Source organism: Dromiciops gliroides, chromosome 2 (assembly GCF_019393635.1).
Source record: "Dromiciops gliroides isolate mDroGli1 chromosome 2, mDroGli1.pri, whole genome shotgun sequence".
Taxonomy (NCBI): Eukaryota; Metazoa; Chordata; class Mammalia; order Microbiotheria; family Microbiotheriidae; genus Dromiciops; species Dromiciops gliroides.
The window spans coordinates 13,121,175-13,141,314 of NC_057862.1; positions in this window are offsets into that span (position 1 = coordinate 13,121,175).

Consider the following 20,140-nt stretch of genomic DNA (forward strand, 5'->3'; position numbering starts at 1 on the left):
GACTGGCAAGGTGGACACCCCCTGAGCTCATGGCCTGGCCCCACATGGTCTGAGCCCTCCAGCTCCAGGGCAGTCATCTTTCTCCAAATCACACAGTGTTGAAGAAATCTTCTTCCTCATCCAGACTGATGTCCAGCCCTTGAACTCGGGAACTCTCAATATCTTGGTAACTTTAGAACTTGAGAACTCTCAAAACCAGGACTTCCCACAAGGTAACCCCTGGGAAAAGCCATTCTTTCCATCCCCGGTCTGTGACGTGCTCAGATGGTAGCCAGGGGCAACTCTTTCAGGCTCAGGACTGACCTTCGGCTACTTGCCACAGGCTTCTCCTACAAATCACTCTTCCCTGCTCAGAGAAGAGAGGGACTCATCCCCTTCTCCTGATTGCTGCAGTCTGGTCCAAAATGCCAAGGAAGAGGAAGTATGGGAAATGAATAGGAGCAAGCTCTTTCACTGCATAGATAAAAGGCAAGAGTCTATTCCCCCAGCCTCTGACCCTTAATTATCAGGAGGCAGTCCTCATCACACAAAACCAATTGGATGAGTCCACTGTGTAGTGAGGGGGCTCTGGTCCACTCCTCCAGAGCCAGGGCAGCTGCATCAGCCTTTCAGGGCTTGAGAGGTTAGGGGTACCACTTCTCTAATGCCATCTGCTCAATTCCCCACCAGTTGTGTCCCCCAATCTTGTACTGTGAGGGACAAGTAAGTAACACCCTAATTCCATTTAGCCATGAGAGCAGATGTCATCAGAGGTGCCCTCTGCCCATGCTAGTCACTGTTATATCTGCATGCTCACAGCACAGAGCTAGGACCCATGCCTACATCTGTGGAGGAGGCCTTTCATAAAGGTCTTACCCAATTTGGGGGAATGGGGACTCACCAATCAAGTGAAGCAGGGGCTCCTTTGAAGGAATCACTACATGACTGGAATGAGGCTCAAGCTATATTTTTTGTATGACAATTTTAACCAAAAATGTGAAAGTTTGCATTTATTAGAGAAAAATAAAGCATTTAGGACCATTGTGTAAATTGGGTGTGTGATAAAATGTGATTTGGCAGATGCCCAGGGGTCCCCTCCTGAAGATTGATTTGGAATTGATTGAATTGGGTGAACCTGAGAAACTGACTGAAAACCTACTTAAGGATGATTAAATCAAGACCACACCTGGCTGGCCCTGAGGGGGGTGTTGTTCTCAGAGGCTGTGGACTACATCAACAGGAGACCATCCTCAACCAAGCAGCTTGAAGGACCTCCCCTTGTGGGGAGGGAGAGAGGAAGTAGGAAGGTGAGGCGGGCTCCCTGGATCGCTCTTTTCGTCCAGGACTTTGGTTTGGTGGCAGATAAAGAAAAGGCAAGGTTTTCTCTCTGTCTATCCCAAATAGATCTAAGCTAGGGTTTTCCATTCTATAAGAGATCTGTTCTCACTCTCTCTCTTCACTAACTTCTAATACACTTTAATAAATACTTAAAAGCCTAAACTCTTGCTGAATTGTTCAGTAAATCTTAGCTAGTTCCCCCCCAAAAAAACTGGGGGTGGGGCAGGTAAGGACCCACATTAGATTTTAAACATCACAGGGGAAGGGCCAGCTGAACATAGCACCTTTGTTGGTAAAAGAAAAAAAGATGGAAACAAGCCATGTGTCCCATTGGCAAAGGCGGAACAGCTGGTATTGACCCGACTCCATGGGATGACATTATACAGAATGACAAGCATGAAGACCTCCAGAAGCAGAATCAGAGAGACGACAGTAACAGCAGCAACAATTGTACAGTCCAGAAAAATCCACAAGGAAGAACGAGCGGCCAGAAGGGGACTGGGAAGAGAACAGAACGATGTGCTATGAATCTTTTCACATTAACATGTGTTTTTTAATAAATTCTAAGGAATTGGGAGCTTTGGGCATCCTGTGCTTCTATCCACGCTGGCCTGAGAATCAGCAGGCCCTGAGATCTGAGTCCTGCTTCCGGCATTCTTAGCGGAGGCAACTGGGATGAGATAGAATAAGGTCCTAAGAAAGTGGATCCCTTCAAGGTATCTTCAGTATCTTCCCTCCCTTAGGGACATCTGGGAATGTTCTAGTATTGAGTTAAGAACCAGAAAGATCAGGAATACACAGAGCTTGCAAAAGTTACTTGGCTAATTCTCCTGTGGCTCTCTGAGGCCCCAGACAACCTTGGAAATGTCCATTTTCCACTCTAGGGCTTTTGGCATCTACCAGTCCCTTTTCTAGACTCTCTCTCTCTTTCAAGTGATTAAATGTCCCCACAAAGTATCATTCGTCCCCTTCTGCCTTTCCCATTTTCTGTAAATCTTGTTCTATCTGGATTGCAGAATAGCCTCCGTCTCCTCCTTCACTCATTTACTGGGAAGGTTTTCCCAGTTGCCAGGCAAATTGGAGGCTTTCCAATCTCAGAGGCCTTACTTCTGGAGAACAGATCTCATCTCTCAAGAAATAGTTTGGTTTTTTGACAAGGACATTGCCTCCCATTCAAAAGGCACCGTGGGGGGAGGGAGGGTCCTTTGAGGTCAGCTGTGGCTGCTCTCTCTGGCCTCTCTGGTTGCCTTTCCAGCACGGGAGGGAAGGATGCCACTTGGGATGGGCTGCCAGTCCTTGAGTTGTGTCAGCTAACACGTTGGCTTGGGAAGAATACACAGTGTCAGGGAAGACGACAGTTATGTCTAGAGACAGCTGCTTCTGGGTCTGACAAAGGAAAAGGAACAAAGAGTAGTCCCCTACCTGCTTATGCCTTCTTGCAGGCAAACCAGCTGCAAGCCCACACCTCTTGCCATCCATAAGTCTGAGTCACTGTCAGTGATTTCTGAAAGATTGGAGAAGACAAGAAGGACACAGGACCGGTGGAGGGGAAATGCCCAATGAAGCCTATGGGCCCCTTCTTACAATCAGGTTTTTAAATGAATGAAATTAAACACATAGAATTATGAGGGAGACCAATTGTATCCGATAACCCAAAGACAGTTTGTGTGTATATACATATGCATATGCACACACACATGAACGCACGTGTACACACATACATGCAAACATACATGCAAACATACACGCACGCATATACACACAATACATACATGTACACACACGTACACCCATGAACATACACATACATTTCTATAAACCCAAGTTGGTGCTAAGAACTCCTGCTATAAGATTAAAGGGCTCAACTTGAAGCCTGGCAAATGGCAGGTTAGTAAACACGGAGAGAAGGAAGCATTGACAACAGAGAAGCCGTGTGGCTTCATGCAGAAGAAGTGACTCTCGAGGAACATCATTTCATGTTGTGACAGGGTTACTAACGTGCTCCATCAGGCGCATGCCCCAGATGCAGCCTCCTTAGATTCTGTGAAGCATTTTACGTGGTCTCTTGTGCTAGTCTTACAGACGGAGTGGAGGCATGTTGTCCATAATACAGTTAGGATGTAGATTCAGAACTGGTTGAATGGCTGAACCCAAAGGGTCATTAATAGTTTGATGTCAGCTTGGAAGGAAGTCTCCGGTCGTGTGCCTGGTCGGGGTGGGGTGGGGTGGAGAGAACAGGCATGGCCTGCCCAGGGCTGTTTTACATTTTTATGAGTGACTTAAATAAAGGCATAGATGGTGTGCCTATCAAATTTGAAGAAGACATAAAACAGGGGTAGGTAACACTTCTAGATGCTAATGTTAAGACCTTTTTTAAAAAAAAAAAAAAGCTCCTGACCAGTGAGAACACTGGAACAAATATAATAAAATATAATTTAATAAGAATAAATATAAAGTTAAATACTTGAGTTGAAATCATCAATTTCCCAAAGACAGCATGGTAAGCTGTGGCTAGACAGCAGTCTGTCTGGAAAAAGGTTTGGGGATGTTAGTGGTCTACCTGTTCAATATGGTTAGTGTCTGGCACTAGGAGACTATGAATGAGGTTAACAAATGCTTGTTGACTTGGGTTGAATGGAATAGTACAACTTGGCAGTTTAAACAGGAATACAATCCTGGAGTGTTTTAAGAGAGACACAGTGTCCAGGAGCTGAGAGGCGATGAGCAGCACACTGTACTCTGTCTCAAGCAGGCCACGTTTGGGATACTGTGTTCATTTGGGGGTACCACGTTTTGCACAGGATATTGAGAGGCTGGAGAGGGCTGGGAGAATAGCAAGCAGGATAATAAAAGGCCCTGAGATGGTGCCAGAGGACAGGCTGAAGGGACAGGGGTGTGAGAGTCATGTGGAAGAGGACAAGTCTCGTTCTGTCTGTGCCCCAGCCTCTGCCCCAAAAGCAGAACCAAGAACAAGTGGTGAGAGATACCCAGAGGCAGATGGAGAAGCTTCCTCACATTCAGAGCCCACCCAAAGGGGAACAGTGGCCCTGGCGTGCCTCCCTGGACACCTTGAGTCCAGACAGGAAGGCTCTTTACTGGGGGATTCTTGTCTAGGTGCAGGTGGGATTAGCTGCCCATAAGGTTCCCTCCAGCTGGCAGAGGAGGGGGCAGGGATTTGGATTGTGTGATCCCCTGGGAGAGGTTCTGTGCTTACAGAGGGGTCTTCAGCTCCACAACTCTCTCCTCCCCTCCTTAGCACCTTGACAACCTCACTCAACCTCCTTTCCCTTGTCTTACCAACCTGAGACCTTTTCTTAACCCTTGGGTTTGTTTTTCTCCATCACTTCGAGTCCTTCCCCTTTTCATCAAGACCTTCCATGAAGGTCCTCTTTCTCCTCCTCCTCCAATTTCTCGGGTCCTCCCAAGTCTCCCCTCACCACGATCAACCTCTGGCTTTCTTCATGATTCCCAAACCCTCCAAAGCTTCTATGTTTGTGCAATTCCTCCTCTGTCTTCAGCCAAAGTCCATTTCCTTCTTCTTCCGCCAAACCTAGAAGTCATCCTGGTGACTAGAACCTCTCAAGCCTGTGCCCTCTTTCCCACGCCCCTCCTGTCATGTGCGTTGGGGTCTTGTTACCTCTTTTCTGGACTGTGGGAGCAGTCTTCTCATTGGGCTCCATTTCAAGTCTTTTTCCAAAGCTAATGCTGCCTTCCAGGGCTGACTGCATAAAACCTTACATGGCTCCCTATCACCAAGCAGTAAAAAGCCAGATGTCTGGGTCTGACATTCCAGACAGTCCAGGGTGGTCGAGAGAACTGGGGGTTGGGACTGAGAGAAGTGTCCCCGGCCTTGCTCAGACCCCATCTGGAGTCCTGCGTTTGGTTCTAGGCACATTTTAGAAGAGAGAGTGAGAAGCTGGAGAGTCTTCAAAAGAATCCAACCAGGATGACCAAGGACCTTGAGACCATGCCACGGGAGCACCGGTTAAGGGCACAGACTGGAGAAGAAAAGGCTCAGGAGGGCACGCCAGCTGTCTTCAGCTCCCTGAAGGGCTGTACTATGGAACTGGGATCTGATTCGTTTGGTCCCAGAGGGGAGAACCAGGAGTGAGGAGGGGAGGTCTGAGGAGGCAGTTTTAGGATTGATTTGAAAAGCCTTTGTAACAAGGAGAGCTCTCCCAGAATGGAGTGGAACTTCGATATCACCAACTGGGAGTAACACTCCCTTTTCCAGCTAGAGTTGGCTCACCCTTGAAAAATAAATAAATCCATTAATCAATGAAGAAAAGGGGGGGTGCAGAGGGAGAGAGGAGAAGGAAGAGGAGGATGAGGAAGAGAGAGAGAGATTTGTAATTCAAACTCCATCAGTTCTTTCTTTTCATCATGAGTCCTTTGGGATTATTTTGGATCATTGTATTGCTGAGAATAGCTAAGTCTTCATTCACACTTGATCATCATATAGTGTTGCTATTACTGTGTACAGTGTTTTGGTTCTGCTCATTTCACCTTGTATCAGTTCATTTGAGTCTTTCCAGGTTTTTCTGAAGTTATCCTACTCATCATTTAAGCATTCGTTAATGTCTAATAATTATTTTTAGGAGCGTGTATTGTTGCTCCCTCTCACCCCTCATCACTGAATGATATGAAAAGAAGCCCTCCTAACAACCAGGCATCGAGTTGGCAAACACACAGTTGATCCTCATCTCTGGAGAGGGCAGACGCGGAGTGAGTGGAGACTTTGTCTTCAGTCCCCTGGACTCATGGGTTGTTGTGGCGCTGACCAGAGTTCTCTCCAGCATTTTTCTCACAGTTCTTTGAGCTGAGCTTGGAAGGAAGGGAGGAATTGTGAGAGGTACAGATGAGAAGGGATTGCTCTCCAGACTTGGGGTGCAGTCTGGGCCAAGGCATGGAGACTGGAAATGGCCTGAGGGATGTGGATAAGGGACGGCAGGAAGGCCCCCATAGAATGGGTAGAGGTGAGTCACGTATAGTAAGCTTAGAGAGTGGGCAAGACATGCCACCAGATCCTATTTCAGTTGGAAGAGTGAGTACCCAAAGTTGTGTGTCTTCTTGGACAGCTTGGGCCCTTTGACACATTGCTGTCACTAGCCATTGGCGCTCTGGTGGCAGCCTGGTATGTGGTGCCTTCTACCTGCAGGTCTATACTCTGTACCCAGCAAATTGTCCATGCTTATTTGGTGGATCCCAAGGGTTGCCAGTTCCCTGTAATGCCGTCCCTGCCCGCTGCCCAGACACACCAGAACATTCATCAATTCAGTTGGCAGAGCATATGGCCAGGGCCCAGGGCTCGGTTTCTTTCCCCAACTTGCCCTGGAAAAAGACAGTAGTGTCACTGTGCTGGGTGAGCTGTCTCTCCAAATGTTAGCCTGACCTCGGTGTCTCAGGACACTGTGTAAATGAATCCTCCTGCACAGACAGCAGGCCAGAGATGCTCTTAACTGGGACAAAGCAAAACTCAAAGCCTTGTTGAGCCAGGTTGCAAACACTCAGCTACCAGCTTGCTCTGAATCTGAGGAAAATGCACAAGCCATGGCGGGGTGGGAGGGGGTACAGGGCCCTCTGCTCCGGAGCGCCTGCTGGGGAAGATGCAGGAGAGGGCAGACACGAGATGTCCCAAACCCGATAGGCAGCAACATCCAATTTACCCGGTCCAGCCTCTCATTTTACTGACAAGTAAACTAGGCAGGGAGAGTCTCTTGACTGAGGTAACAAAGTGGCAGGTTCAAATTAGCCTTCCAATGCCAATGCACAATTGTACGAAATGGCAAGTGGCACTGATTGTTCCCTTGGCTGCTTAGTGTCTGGAGGAGTATTTTATGACCGCTCCTCATGTGGCTACCTAGGTACATAGCTAAGACCCAAGGATCCATCCACACCCAGTCTTGCTCCCACTGGGGCAGGGCAGGGCAGGGGAGGGAGGGCGCAGGGCAGCTGCTCTCTAAGGGGTCACCTCTTACTCTCTGAGAAACTTGACCTTCAGGTAACCTGGGTCTGCTTTTTATTTCTGCCTGAATCCCAGGGTCTCACATGGTTCCTGGCACATAGCACATGCTTAATAAGTATTGGTACCATGAATGAAGAAGTAAATGACATCACTTCTTGGGACCAGAACTAAGCCAACTTTCCCTTTATGTCCATTAGCCTTTTACAGAGCCAGGAGAGGCCTATTTAGAGGTTTGGGGGTTTTAAACATTCCTATTCTCTCTCTCTCTCTCTCTCTCTCTGTTTCTGTCTCTGTCTGTCTCTGTCTCTGTTTCTGGTTTTTCTTCACTGGCATGCATCCCCCTCTCCACCTACTCAGATTTTGAGGAAAAGCAATAATAAAAACGTCTCCTCCCATGGAAATCTGTCTTGTCCTCACCTTAGTCTTCCATTCCTATCTTTGAAACAGCAAACAGACTAGGCCTAGGGACTGGGTTGTGTGAAGAAAGAGTCCTGTATGAAGAACACTGGATCCTGGCCACTGGGAAAGTGGAATCCTTTCTCTGAGCCTCAGTTTCCTTTTCTGTAAAATGGGAGAGCAATCCTTAAGCTCCCTTCCCTCTCTAATTCTTATGGTTTCACTGTAGCGTGCCAAGTAAAAGCTAGGTGACAACTGTCAGGGTTTCTGTAGAGGGAATCCCACTGGAGTAGGTGGCTTTTGAGATCTCTGCAGTTTGCAAATGCTTTGGCGGGTAGGGAGAGACTTAGAGAAGTGAAATCAAGGCAATACAAAAGAGCTGCTTGGGGCAATGTTGGTACTGAGAGTCCAGCAAAGTGTCGCACACGAATGGGGGCTCCAGCCAAGACACAAGTCCTCTCCATCTCCAAGAACCCACAATTCTGGTCAATTGCATGTTCACCTCTGTAACATCCTAAACAGACCAACCAAACATTTCAGTCTGATTCACGATGGGCATCTGTTAGCAAAAGCCGTATTTCAATGCAGCATTCATTACCAAGACGAAAAGGAGGCAGTTTGGTATTGGATCTGTTTGGTTTTTGACATCATTTTAAAAACGAAAAATAAAACACTCTGTTCAAAACAGGTTTACAAAAACCTTCTTGTAAATAGCACAGTCGTGCTTTTAAACGAATGAATGAATGAATGAATTCAGCGTGTACTCCCCAGTTATGCTCTCCTGGACTCCTGCCAGTGACAGTGGGAAGGGAACGTGGCTGATGTCTGCCAGCACATTGAGCTCAGAAGATTGTTCAGGAGCCCAGAAACTAGGTTTTCCAGCAAAGAAAGCATTTTCCCGCTCAGGAGCTGCCCTTCAGCGTAGTCGCTTTCATTTTGTTCTTAAGAGCATCAATCTTCCCAAAGATGGCGCATACACTTTTCACCCGCATTAAAGACCAAAAGCAGTGTGATGTAGTGGATATAGAGTGCTGGGTTTGGAAGCCGGGGACTCAGGTTCCAATCCAGCTTCTGTATTTATTAGCTCCACGACTATGACCATGAGCCCGTCACTTATGCTCCATGTGACTCAGCATTAGCAGAACCCATTCTTCATGATAAAGTGATACAAAGAGGAGAGAGGACCTGAAGTCTGAGGGTCTGGGTTCAAATCCCACCTCCAGTGCTTGCTACTTGGGTGACCTTGGGCTAACCATTCATCTCTTTGTGCCTCCGTACTCTCCCCTTTCAAATAAAGGGGCTGAACATGACTTCTGAGGTGTCTTCCAACTCCAGGAGCATCATGATAAATCTGGGAGAGAAGCTGTCTAGCACAACCCCTACCCACTTGACAGGAAGGCGAGATAACTCATGCCTAGTAAATGATGAAGGAAGGAGTGTACCAGGGTCCTTGACCTCCAGATCCAAGTGCTTCGCCGCCCCCCCCTTTACTCTACAGCCCCTAGACACATGGTCCAAGGATTCTAAGTCCTTCTCATGTCTGAAATAAAATTCCACTTTCTTTCATTTAGCCCCGTAGGACTTCTAAGTTGGAAGATACCATCCGGGGCTTAGCTCTCTAAGGTACATATCATGTAATACTTTCTCTCCTCAGACAATAAAATCCAAAGGCCAGAGACTGGGTTTAATGAAACAATGGACACCTAATGCCCAGCATGCTGCTCTGCACACAGTAGGTCATTAAATGCTGAAAACTCTGAGGGAATGCCCACAAGCCAAGTGTCACTCACTCAAAAAAAGGAGTCAGGGGCAGCTAGGCGGTACAGTGGATAGAGCACTGCCTCACCAAAAAAAAAAGTCAGCTGGCACTTCTGGGCACACTCACCCCACTCACTCATTGTTGGTGGGTCCTCAGCAAGGCTGAAGGGATCACTGAAGAGGAGACCAGGTTGGGCCCCAAGGCCAAGGCTGGGACTATGGGTGTCCCAGAGAGGATGGGGTGAGGGTGGGAAGAGAGCTGCTGAAGAGTTTAGAAGAGAGGCAAAGAAGAAGAGAATGGGGACAGGGCGACCCATTCACCAAAACTGATGGGGCTCCACAAGTGCCGAGAACATACTGCTGGGCTCAGTGATCCAGTGCATTGAAAGGGAGCAGAACAAGGAACAATGAGTGGAAGCTGTTGAGATGGAGATTTTGGCTCTAAGGAAAAGCTTCCTGATAATTCTGTCTGTCACAAAATGGAATGTGCCGCCTTGGCAGGGGGGGTGGGGAAGGGGTTCGGGGAGGGGTAGGCCAGATAGAGCCTTTCACCTCCCCGGAGGTCTTCAAGCAGAATAAGTAGGTCAATCAACACCATATCTATCCCCTTCTCCTGACTTCCTTCTTTCCTTTTTGTCTTAGGAAGGAAGGAAGGAAGGAAGGGAGGAAGGGCAGAAGGGAAGGAGGGAGGGAGGGAGGCTGCAAATTTTGATTGGTTATAAATAACTGGCCAAATCATTAGAACTGAGAATCCCAATATCTAGGTACTTATATTTAAGTAAAATTAATTAGGGCGGAAGGAAATTGGGAAAATAAAGGCTTTTAGCCACGAGAGTTATATTGAAATTAGTTATATTGAAATTCATACTCTAAGACTCTTTCACTTCAAAGCAATGGTCTCAAGGCTTTAAGATGTAGCATTTGTCAGCTCAAACGACACATGGACTAAAAATCTGAAAACTTTAGAAACAAAGTTTCTTTGAAAACTTTTCCCTAGTATCCTAGCAGCTCTGGCGGGGCAGGTTGGCTTTTCTTACAAATGGAAATTATGTTCCTGTTAAAAATAATGTTTAAAAAGCTAAAAAAAACAAAAGCCCTTGGTGAATGAGATGGCAAGACTGTGTCACTGTCCAGTTACATGGAATTGCCAGGGCTGCTCTTAGAGGTACCACACACTGCTAAGCTTTATTCTACTCCCATGGATTCTAAATAAACACTAAGCTTTTTAAGTAATGGGGAAAATGCAGAAAAACCCAATGTGTGGAAAAGCCTCTTCATATCAAGATTTGTTCCAAAGTAAAATAAGCTGCCTTAGGAATATGGTCCCATCATTGTAAATCTTCAAGTATATCTGGATGACCAGTCAGTTCAACACATTAAACATTTATTAAGCACCAACTATGCACACATCACCTTGGTGATACAAAGATGAAAAAGGCTGTAGTCTCTGCCTTTAAGGGTCTGACATTCTGCTAAAGCAGATAGAAGTAGAACCCTTCCTTAGCTATTTTGATGAATCAACAGAAGGTAAACTCCTGGAGAGTTAGATTTGTACCGATTTGGGGTCTTCATATTCTCTGTGCCTAGCATCATTCCTGGCACACAGCTGGCATATAATAAATGCTTAGGGCTGAACTGATTGAATCCATGACTTTATGAATGTTAAAGCAGCCTTCTTTAGAATGTATCAAAACCCATCCATAGGGGGCAGCTGGGTGGCATGGTGAATAAAGCACCAGCCCTGAATTCAGGAGGATCTGAGTTCACATCCAGCCTCAGACACTTGAACACTTACTAGCTGTGTGACCCTGGGCAAGTCACTTAAGCTTCATTGCCCTGCAAAACAAAACAAAACAAAACAAAAAAGCCCATCCATAGCTTCTCATTGAAGGTTATTCTTGTCCCTGCCCTGTGCTAATTTATCCATAGAAGATCTACCCCAAGAATCAGAAGCCTTCATCTGATTCCTTTTTTAAAATAATTTTTATTTTTCCCAATTGCATGTAAAAATAATTTTACATTCATTTAAAAAAAATTTTTGAGAGTCTAATTTTCTCCCTCCTCCTTCCCTCAGATGGTAAGCAGTTTGATATAGGTTATATATGTGCAATCTTGCAAAACATATTTCCGTATTAGTCATATTGTGAAAGAAAACACAAAAAGCAACAACAACAACAAAAAAATAAAATGAAAAATAGTCTGCTTTGATCTGCATTCAGATCCTGCCAGTTCTTTCTCTGGAAGAGGAAAGCATTTTTCATCAAAAATCCTTGGAATTGTCTTGGATTGTTGTATTACTGAGAATAGCTAAGTCATTCACAGTGGATCATCAAGGCACAATATTACTGTTACTGTAAACAATGTTCTTCTGGTTCTATTCACTTCACTTTGCATCAGTTCATATCAATCTTTCCAAACTTTTTTGAAATCATCCTGCTGGTTTTTTCTTATACTACAATAGCATTGTCACAATCACATACCACAGCCTTTCCCAATTGGCAGGCATTCTTTCAATTTCCAATTCTCTGCCACACAAAAAGAGCTGCTATAAATATTTTTGCTTGTTGTCATTATTGTATCACTTTGGTCTTTTGTTTCAAAGTATTAATGTTCCCTGAGTTTTCTTTTCTTTTTCTTTTCTTTTTTTGGCAGGGCAATGAGGGCTAAGTGACTTGCCCAGGGTCACACAGCTAGTAAGTGTCAAGTGTCTGGGGCTGGATTTGAACTCAGGTCCTCCTGAATCCAGGGTTGGTGCTTTATCCGCTGTGCCACCCGGCTGCACCTCTGAGTTTTCTTGATGACCTTGCTGATATGTGCATTTCCCCTTAGAATGAGTATATGATGTGTCCCCTAAATGGCCTGACCTTAGTTTACAGATAGGGCCTATTTAACAAGGTTTGTCTCCTTGGGGAACACATGAGATTGTGACTTTGTGTTTATATCTAAGTTTTTTCAGCTTCATGACATTGATGGAAACATGGGGTTATGATTTGTGATGCATAGTACTCTTGGTTCCTGTTGTCAGTTTAAAAAATCGGAATTTTCCCCTTTTTTTTCCTTTGGGACACAGACCTAGTAGTGGTATTGCTGCGTCAAAGGGTAAGAATAGTTTTATAACCCTTTGGGCATAGTTCCAAATTGTTCTCCAGAATGGTTGAATCATTTTAAAAATGAGGAAATGGTCTGAGTCTTAATACTTTTCAGAAAATAGAAATAGTTGGATTATCAACCTTTAATTCCTCGTTCTTATTACATGACTGAATCACCTCTTTTTCATGTCAGATTGATGATGTCTTACGTACCACTCCTCATACTTGAGTTATTGCTGAAAACATGCTAGAGTCTATTCACAACCTTCCCCATGTCTCCTTCTAGTACTCTTTATGTCATTTGAAAAATTATTCTTCAAAAAGTAGGGCATTCTATCAATCACACGATTTATAACAATATAGCATCATGAAAGAATACTGGGGCTAAAAAGATGGGCTTTGGTAGCAGGGAATTTGTGCTCATTGAAAGCATTGCACAATTTCCCAAAAGCTACCCAGACATTTCAATTATAGGACCAACTCACTCCTCCCCTGAATTATCTGTCCAACTACAGCTACTGATAGACTAACACAATGGCCTGCCCTTCCAACTGCATGCCATAACTGGAAAAATGAGTGGTCCTCATCCAGTCTTTTTCACATGGATTAGTATACCAGTCTCTTCATTGAGAAGGTACTGAAATGATTCTATCAGCAAAATGCCATCAACACAAAATCCCTCTTCCGCTTGGTCTTTTTGTGGGACATCTTGCATGATGGTGGCCAACACTTTTGGAAACACCATTTCATGCTTCATGGTGTTGATGCTCAGAGGATCTTTGAAGAAAAGTCCATCTGTGGTTGTATCTACAGAAGAATCTTACATGATATGAACACATTATAGGACACACCTTGGAGCACAGTCTGAAGTTAGTGTTTGGCTTTATTGAGATGTGTGTGTGTGTGTGTGTGTGTGTGTGTGTGTGTGTGTGTGTGTGTATGTGAGGAACAATCAACACAGCAAGATTCTCTATAACTCTTGGTCAATTGTGTCACTATGAAGATGTGACCTGATATAGAGTATTGTCAGCAAAAGTCTGACTGTTTCTTCCTCATACTTTCATCAAGGCTACCCTTGATGTATGCATAGGCCAGTCTCAAAGATTTTATAGAGATGTGAGCACACAGGGCAGTAGTTGCTGTTTTCTCAGTTATCTTTTTCAATATTTACACCTTCATTTTTTCCTATTTTGTTAGTATCTTAACCTCTTTGAGATATTTTGAAAACAAATCCCTAAATTCTGTTATTATTGTGACATATATATACTTAACTACAGTATATAGTATATACATATATATCATTATAATAGTATGTAATATACATAGTATATAAGCAGGGCACTTGGTCCACAATGTTGCAGGGAATTTCTCTTCAGGTGTAGTTTAAACTAGATGACCTCTGACATCCCTTATGACTTAGAGATTCTGTAATCAAATGCTTTCTCTGGGGACAGGCTAACTATGAATATATAATAGGAAGAACTTAAAAGAATGAATGGACAATGAAACCCGAGGGAGACTCAGAGAAAGTTACCCGTACAGAATGTCTCTCCCAGGCCTTGGCAGGTGGCCTCTGGAAGTTGCTGAGACAAAAAGCTTCACCATACTGTGGCCAACCAAGTGATAATCTTCTTAAGGTCTGTTTCAGCCCCTCTTCACGTGACAGACACTGCCTCATCCAAAGCCCCAAACCCAACTCCCTTCCAGCTCAGTGGATCTGCCAGAGCTTGCCTCCCATTAGCAGAGTCTTCAGAAAGCCAAGGTCGCTTGCCACGTGGTGATGATGAAATGGAGGAAGAATTTAATCATCATAATAATTAGCCACCACTCATGTGGGTAGTACTTTCCAGTTGACCAAGTGAATGTTTAGACAGGTCTTTACTACCATCCACTTCCAGATTCCACCCACCCACTGCCATGCCTGGAGGAAGATGCCACAGGGCTCCTCTAGACCAAGGAACCAGAGTCTAGTGGCTGGGCTGGAGAATCTTGCACATCATTATCTTTTCTTCTGTTCTGTGCTTGTGAAACCACACCAGAAGTTTCTCTGGTCAGTTTCTTATCCAAAATCATACTGGGAAACAATTCCAGAAATGTAGTGACTTCCTGTCTGATGTAACTGCCAGAGCCCCTTGTTGCTCTGGTTGCTTCTAAAGTCCTTTAGAAAACATCCCTCATTGGAAAAAAGCAAAAACATATCCATAGATGTATTTTAAAATCAAAAGGAAAATCCCTAAGTTGACACCATGATGCATTAGTCTGACAATTCTACTGATATCACCTTTAAAGTGATAATTCCATGCTTAGATTCTAATCTGATTCTGCTTTTACTCTGTATTTGAACTACATGAGCTTTTTATCCAGAAACTTTTATTTGTTAGGATTTAGTTGTTTCCCAATTACGTGTAAAAACAATTTTTAACATCCATTTAAAAAAAATTGTGTTCCAAATTTTCTTCCTTCCTCCCTCCCCACCACTCCCCCCACTTTAAGAAGGCAAGCAATTCAATGTAAGTTATACATGTGTAGTCATGCAAAACATTTCCATATTCGGTTGTGAAAGGAAAGAGACCAAAAAACCTCAAGAGAAAATAAAATTAAATATAAATATAATAATAATAAATAGGGAGAAGCTAGGTGGTGTAGTGGATAAAGCATCAGCCCTGGATTCAGGAGGACCTGAGTTCAAATCCAGCCTCGGATACTTGACACTTACTGGCTGTGCGACTCTGGGCAAGTCACTTAACCCTCATTGCCCCACAAAATAATAATAATAATAACCCTCAAGAAAAATAAACAAAAAAAAATCTGCTTCAATCTGTATTCAGTCACCATCAGTTCTTTCTCTGGAGACAGATTGCATTTTTCATCATAAGTACAATCCAGAAACTTTTACGAACAACTGCCTTCAGCCATAAACGTTAGATTGCTATCTTATTTGGCTGGTCTGCTTAAAGGGCTGAGCATGACGGGTAGATTCCATGTGGTTCTTATCTTCTTTTACATTACACATTAACACACTTATCAGAACCACCCGGTTTCATACCGAGTCACACCTTCCTATTTGCTTTCCATATAACCAAGAAAAATACTTCATGGGACTATACCAAAATATCTCTATTCAGCTAACAAGTGTATGTGGGAATCTTACCAAAAATGTGAATATCAAAGAATCACAGAACTTCAGAGCTAAAAGGGAGCTCTTATCATTACAAACGGGTTTATATCAGAAAGGAAATCACTGTGTTTCTGGAATTGTTCTTCAATATTATGGCTAGGAAACTGACCAGAGAAGCTTATGATCTGACGCCGGGCATTTCATCACCCGAAGGATTCACAGCCATTTTCACAGCATCATGGGAGAATAGTGGTCTGCAATAACTAAGCAAGACATCCTACAATGTGCCTGATAAATGGACATCCTGCTTGAACACCTCTAGTTAGGGAGTGACCCACTTCCTTTGGGCACCTTCCCCTCAACTGCTCCTGGTTCTGCCTTCTGGGGTCAAGCAGGCCAAGATGATTCATATTCTCATCATCATCAATGCAAAGATTCATCTTTTTAAGACCAATATCTCCTAGGGATGATAGATGGTCAAGGATCTTAGAACACTGGATCTCCAAGGCACCATGGCAAGATGTGTGGAGGGCTCGAGAAGCTACAGCACATTCCCATTGATGACCTACACTCATGAAGTGATGAGTGATATCACTAAGGAAATGTCGGATCTGAAAATGTATGTGCCTGTCGCCAGGCAGGAAGAATGAGACGGGCATTCCAAAGGCTCCACAGGCCTTCAGCACCTTGGGTGAGTCTTCTGTGGTGGATCTAACTGGTGGAATGCGGACAAAAACCACAAAGGATGAGAACCACGGATGGGTTGTGACCTGGACAGTAGTGGGAATATCCACATGGGTGAGATATTGGATCTGCTGAAGGAATGATGAAATACATTCTTGGGGGGGGGGGAGAAAAGTTTAAGTTAAATCCTGTGTTTTCTTGACTCTCAGGCAACTGCTTTCTTCTCTTCATCTGAGAGATGATGGAGACCAGACTTAAAGTGTCTTCTCCTCTGTAGTGGATTGGTGAAAGAAGCTGAGCACTCTTTCAGCATGGGAATGAGACAAATATCTCTCCGTCTTTCTGTCCCTCTTTATTCCCCCCTCCCCCCACCATATGTCCTTGGTTCACTTTAACTCAGCAACACCTCAAGGTTTCATGTCTGCGATAGCTAATCCTCAATTAGAATAAGGAGAGACTGTCTTCAAACCCTGTCCCCACCTCATGATTCATGCTCTTGATTCTCCTGAGCACACACAATTTCTCAGTCTTATGCAACCCTATGCTGACACAGAGCACTGGAATCCATGGGTAGACAGAGGATATAATGGTTGTGTCTTGATGCCTTTATACTTTAGGGAGCCTGCTTTGGGTAGGTGCAATTTCCGATGCATCATATTAAGCTCTATTCCTTGGGCTTCCAGTGGTTAACAAGTTAGGTGACAAGGTGCTATCCTTTGCCTCCCTTCTAGAGATGCCTCAGGGCCTTTGGGGGCATTACATAGGATTATAGAGAAGGGTTGGCTTAGCCCGTGGCTGGCCTCCCAAGTTTATCATACATGGCTGACATACGGGGCCTGTTTAAATGAGATTGTGGGCGTCCACAAAATCTAAAAATCTTAAAAAAAAAAAAAAAGAACACAAACCTAAAGGAAGGTCTTTACTCTTACTTCAGGGAGGCCACTCCCAAAGTTCAGGAATTTGACAGGTAATCAAGAAATAATTAAATAAATAAGCACACACATATTTTATTTTATTTTTGGTCTAGAAGTGCGATTTCACTGGTGCAAAAAATTCTCAGTGTGGAAATTCCTTCTACTGATAAAGACAGGCACCTTGTGATCTTGGATCTTGGAGAGTTGCCTGGGACACTGGGTGTGACTTGCTCACTGTCACACAGTGTCAAAGGTGAGGCTTGAACCCTGTTTCCAAGGCCAGTCTTCTATTAATGATGCTGTACTATAAACACCCACGTGTGTATACATATACAAGTATGTGTGTATGAGACAGTGCAGCATCATTATATAGACATGTACACACATGCACACTTGTATGCGTGTTTGTGTGATATAAATGCATCTAACCAGCAAGCATCAGAATCTCAGGCATCCTGGCACATCTTGGTCTTTACCTGGGATTTCCTATATAGCATACTATGCTGCTCTCTTGGTCTTATTCAAGTGATGTAGCCTGGACTCACCACTCCAGCTCACCTGCTGTACCATTCATTCAGAAGTCCCCTCCAGCAATGAAGACCAGGGCCCTTCCATGCCTGCCTGTCCTGGGCCAACCTCCTACTGGCGGGTCATCCTCACACCCTGGCTGCCTAACCTTTCTCCTTCCATCTCTCCAGGTGTGTGACCAGCTCATCTTCCATCCTTCTCTCTTCCTCTTCCTCTGAGCTCTTCCTTGGTTCTCTACTGCAGCCTGCTCACACCCACCATGGGCCTCTCGTCACCCTCTGCATGACACTCAGACTTAGCTATCTGGAGGTTCTCTCTCTCACTACCAGATGGCATCAGTGGTAGAGCGTTAGCCTTGAAAACCGTGGGTTTGCTTTCAGGGAGGCTCAGTAAAAGAGCTCCATAATTTCCCGAAAGCCCTGTCGCCATCTTTCCTCCTCCTATTGTTCATTCTACACCACCTGACCCAAGTACACCTGCCAGCGGACAAAGTCTGCAGGGAATCCATCCAAATGCACAAGTGATTGGCACTGCTCACCCGCTTGGTCTTCCAGGAGGCTCTGCCATGTTCTGGGGCTTGATAGCACAGGGCAAAGTCTTATGCAAACGGGAGAGTCTGGAGGAGCTCACACAATGTATCTCCGCCCTTCCTGGACCCTTTGCTGGGTTTCCTCTGTCCCAGTGGCAAATACCTTTAGTGAGCACACCTCTTCCTGTTTTATTCCCCAGCTGGATTTTATAATCTGAGGGTCTCTGCTGTTGCTCCATCGTCTAAGGAATCTGGAGTGAGCTCCTGTTGTGTGAGAATGGGACCTTCATTAGAAAGTTTAGAAACTCCAAAATGTATAAATGTATAACTCTATAAAAAAAAAAAAAGAAAGAAAGAAGCCTGTAAGGCAGCATTTTCTTCTACAGAATCATGTGCTTTCTCATCATCAGCAAAACAGAAATACAATATAATCCTATATCCTCCTCATGTTGCATTGAGGATCACCTGTGACAGCCTGCATATTACCACTAACACCCTCATGAAGGAAGCCTTTAGTTCATACTTCGATCATTCTTGTAATGATTTTCTCTGAGTGGGAAAATCATTCCTGTTCTCTTGGTCACCTTTTTTCAGTATTAATAAGGCTCAAGCTTGGTTTCCAAGCCTGGGTCTCTCCTCTTCCCAACTCTATCACCTCTGTCAGCAAGGCCGCTGGCAGGCACAAGCCATAAATTCATCATCTGCTTCTTTTCCTGCATGGGTAGATCATGCCAGGGCCACCGGAGGCTTTCCCCCACGAGGAGCTGGAGGATCTGTTGAGGATGGCATCAAAATTTTGGATATAGCCCCTCCCTTCCACTCTCATTGCACCACAAACTGAACCTGCTCTTTGCAACCAAGAAAAACAGTTAAGTAACCCCCTGTGCCAAGCAAACAAAAACATAAAGTGAGCCCATTTGACAGTGTCCATGGCTTGCTTTCTGGACTTTGCCCCCACACCTCAGTCCCTACGACCTTCTGAGACATATCCCCACCATGCTGGTCAGTTCCTCCTGGGGTCTCCATTGGGAGGAGGGGCCCAAGCAGGCCAACCTTTGTTGTCCCACTGGCTCTGCTTCTGACTTTCCGGGCTTGGATCCTGGCTGGTTATCGCTCCTCCTTTCCCAGGATTTTTCAGCTCTTTGGTGTGTTGCCTTCCCCCACTAGAGCACCCTTTATTTCATATTTGTATCACTAGGGCTTAGCATAATTCACAGGAAGTGCTCAAGAAGTGCTTGTGGTCTTGCTTTGACTCTACAAATCCTTGATTGAATCCAGCTGCTTCTCTTCATTCTCTTTAGTGACGTTGCTACCTCCTCCCTACGTACAACCAGGACTATCAGATTAGTGAGGGTCCAACTACTGACACTCCACTATCTTTGATGGAGAAAACATTTTGTTAAAATGGCTCTTGCAAATCTTTTCCATTTTCCTTCTGTAATTCTCCTTTCATTCTCATCCTTGAATGTCTTTGGGATGACTTTGCTTGTCAGATCTCCCACCCAGACTTGATTTAAATTGGTTTTGTCCCCACTGTTTCTCTCTGTTTCATGATATTGCTCAGAATTCTTCTGTGGACGATTTTATAAATTTGTTTAGGTTCTATCCATTAGGGAAATGAATCAAATGTTTGCTGGCTAAGGTGCTTTCTGGGCTCTTTTGGTTTTATCATATTAATTTACATTGGTTAAATTGCTAGATAAAATTATTTTAGCTGATGGTGATGTGATTTTTGTCCTTCATTTCTCATTTTTGGTTTTGAATTACATGTTTAAATGCTTTAATGTTAGGCACAACTAGGGGGTGCAGTGGATAAAGCACGGGCCCTGGATTCAGGAGGAC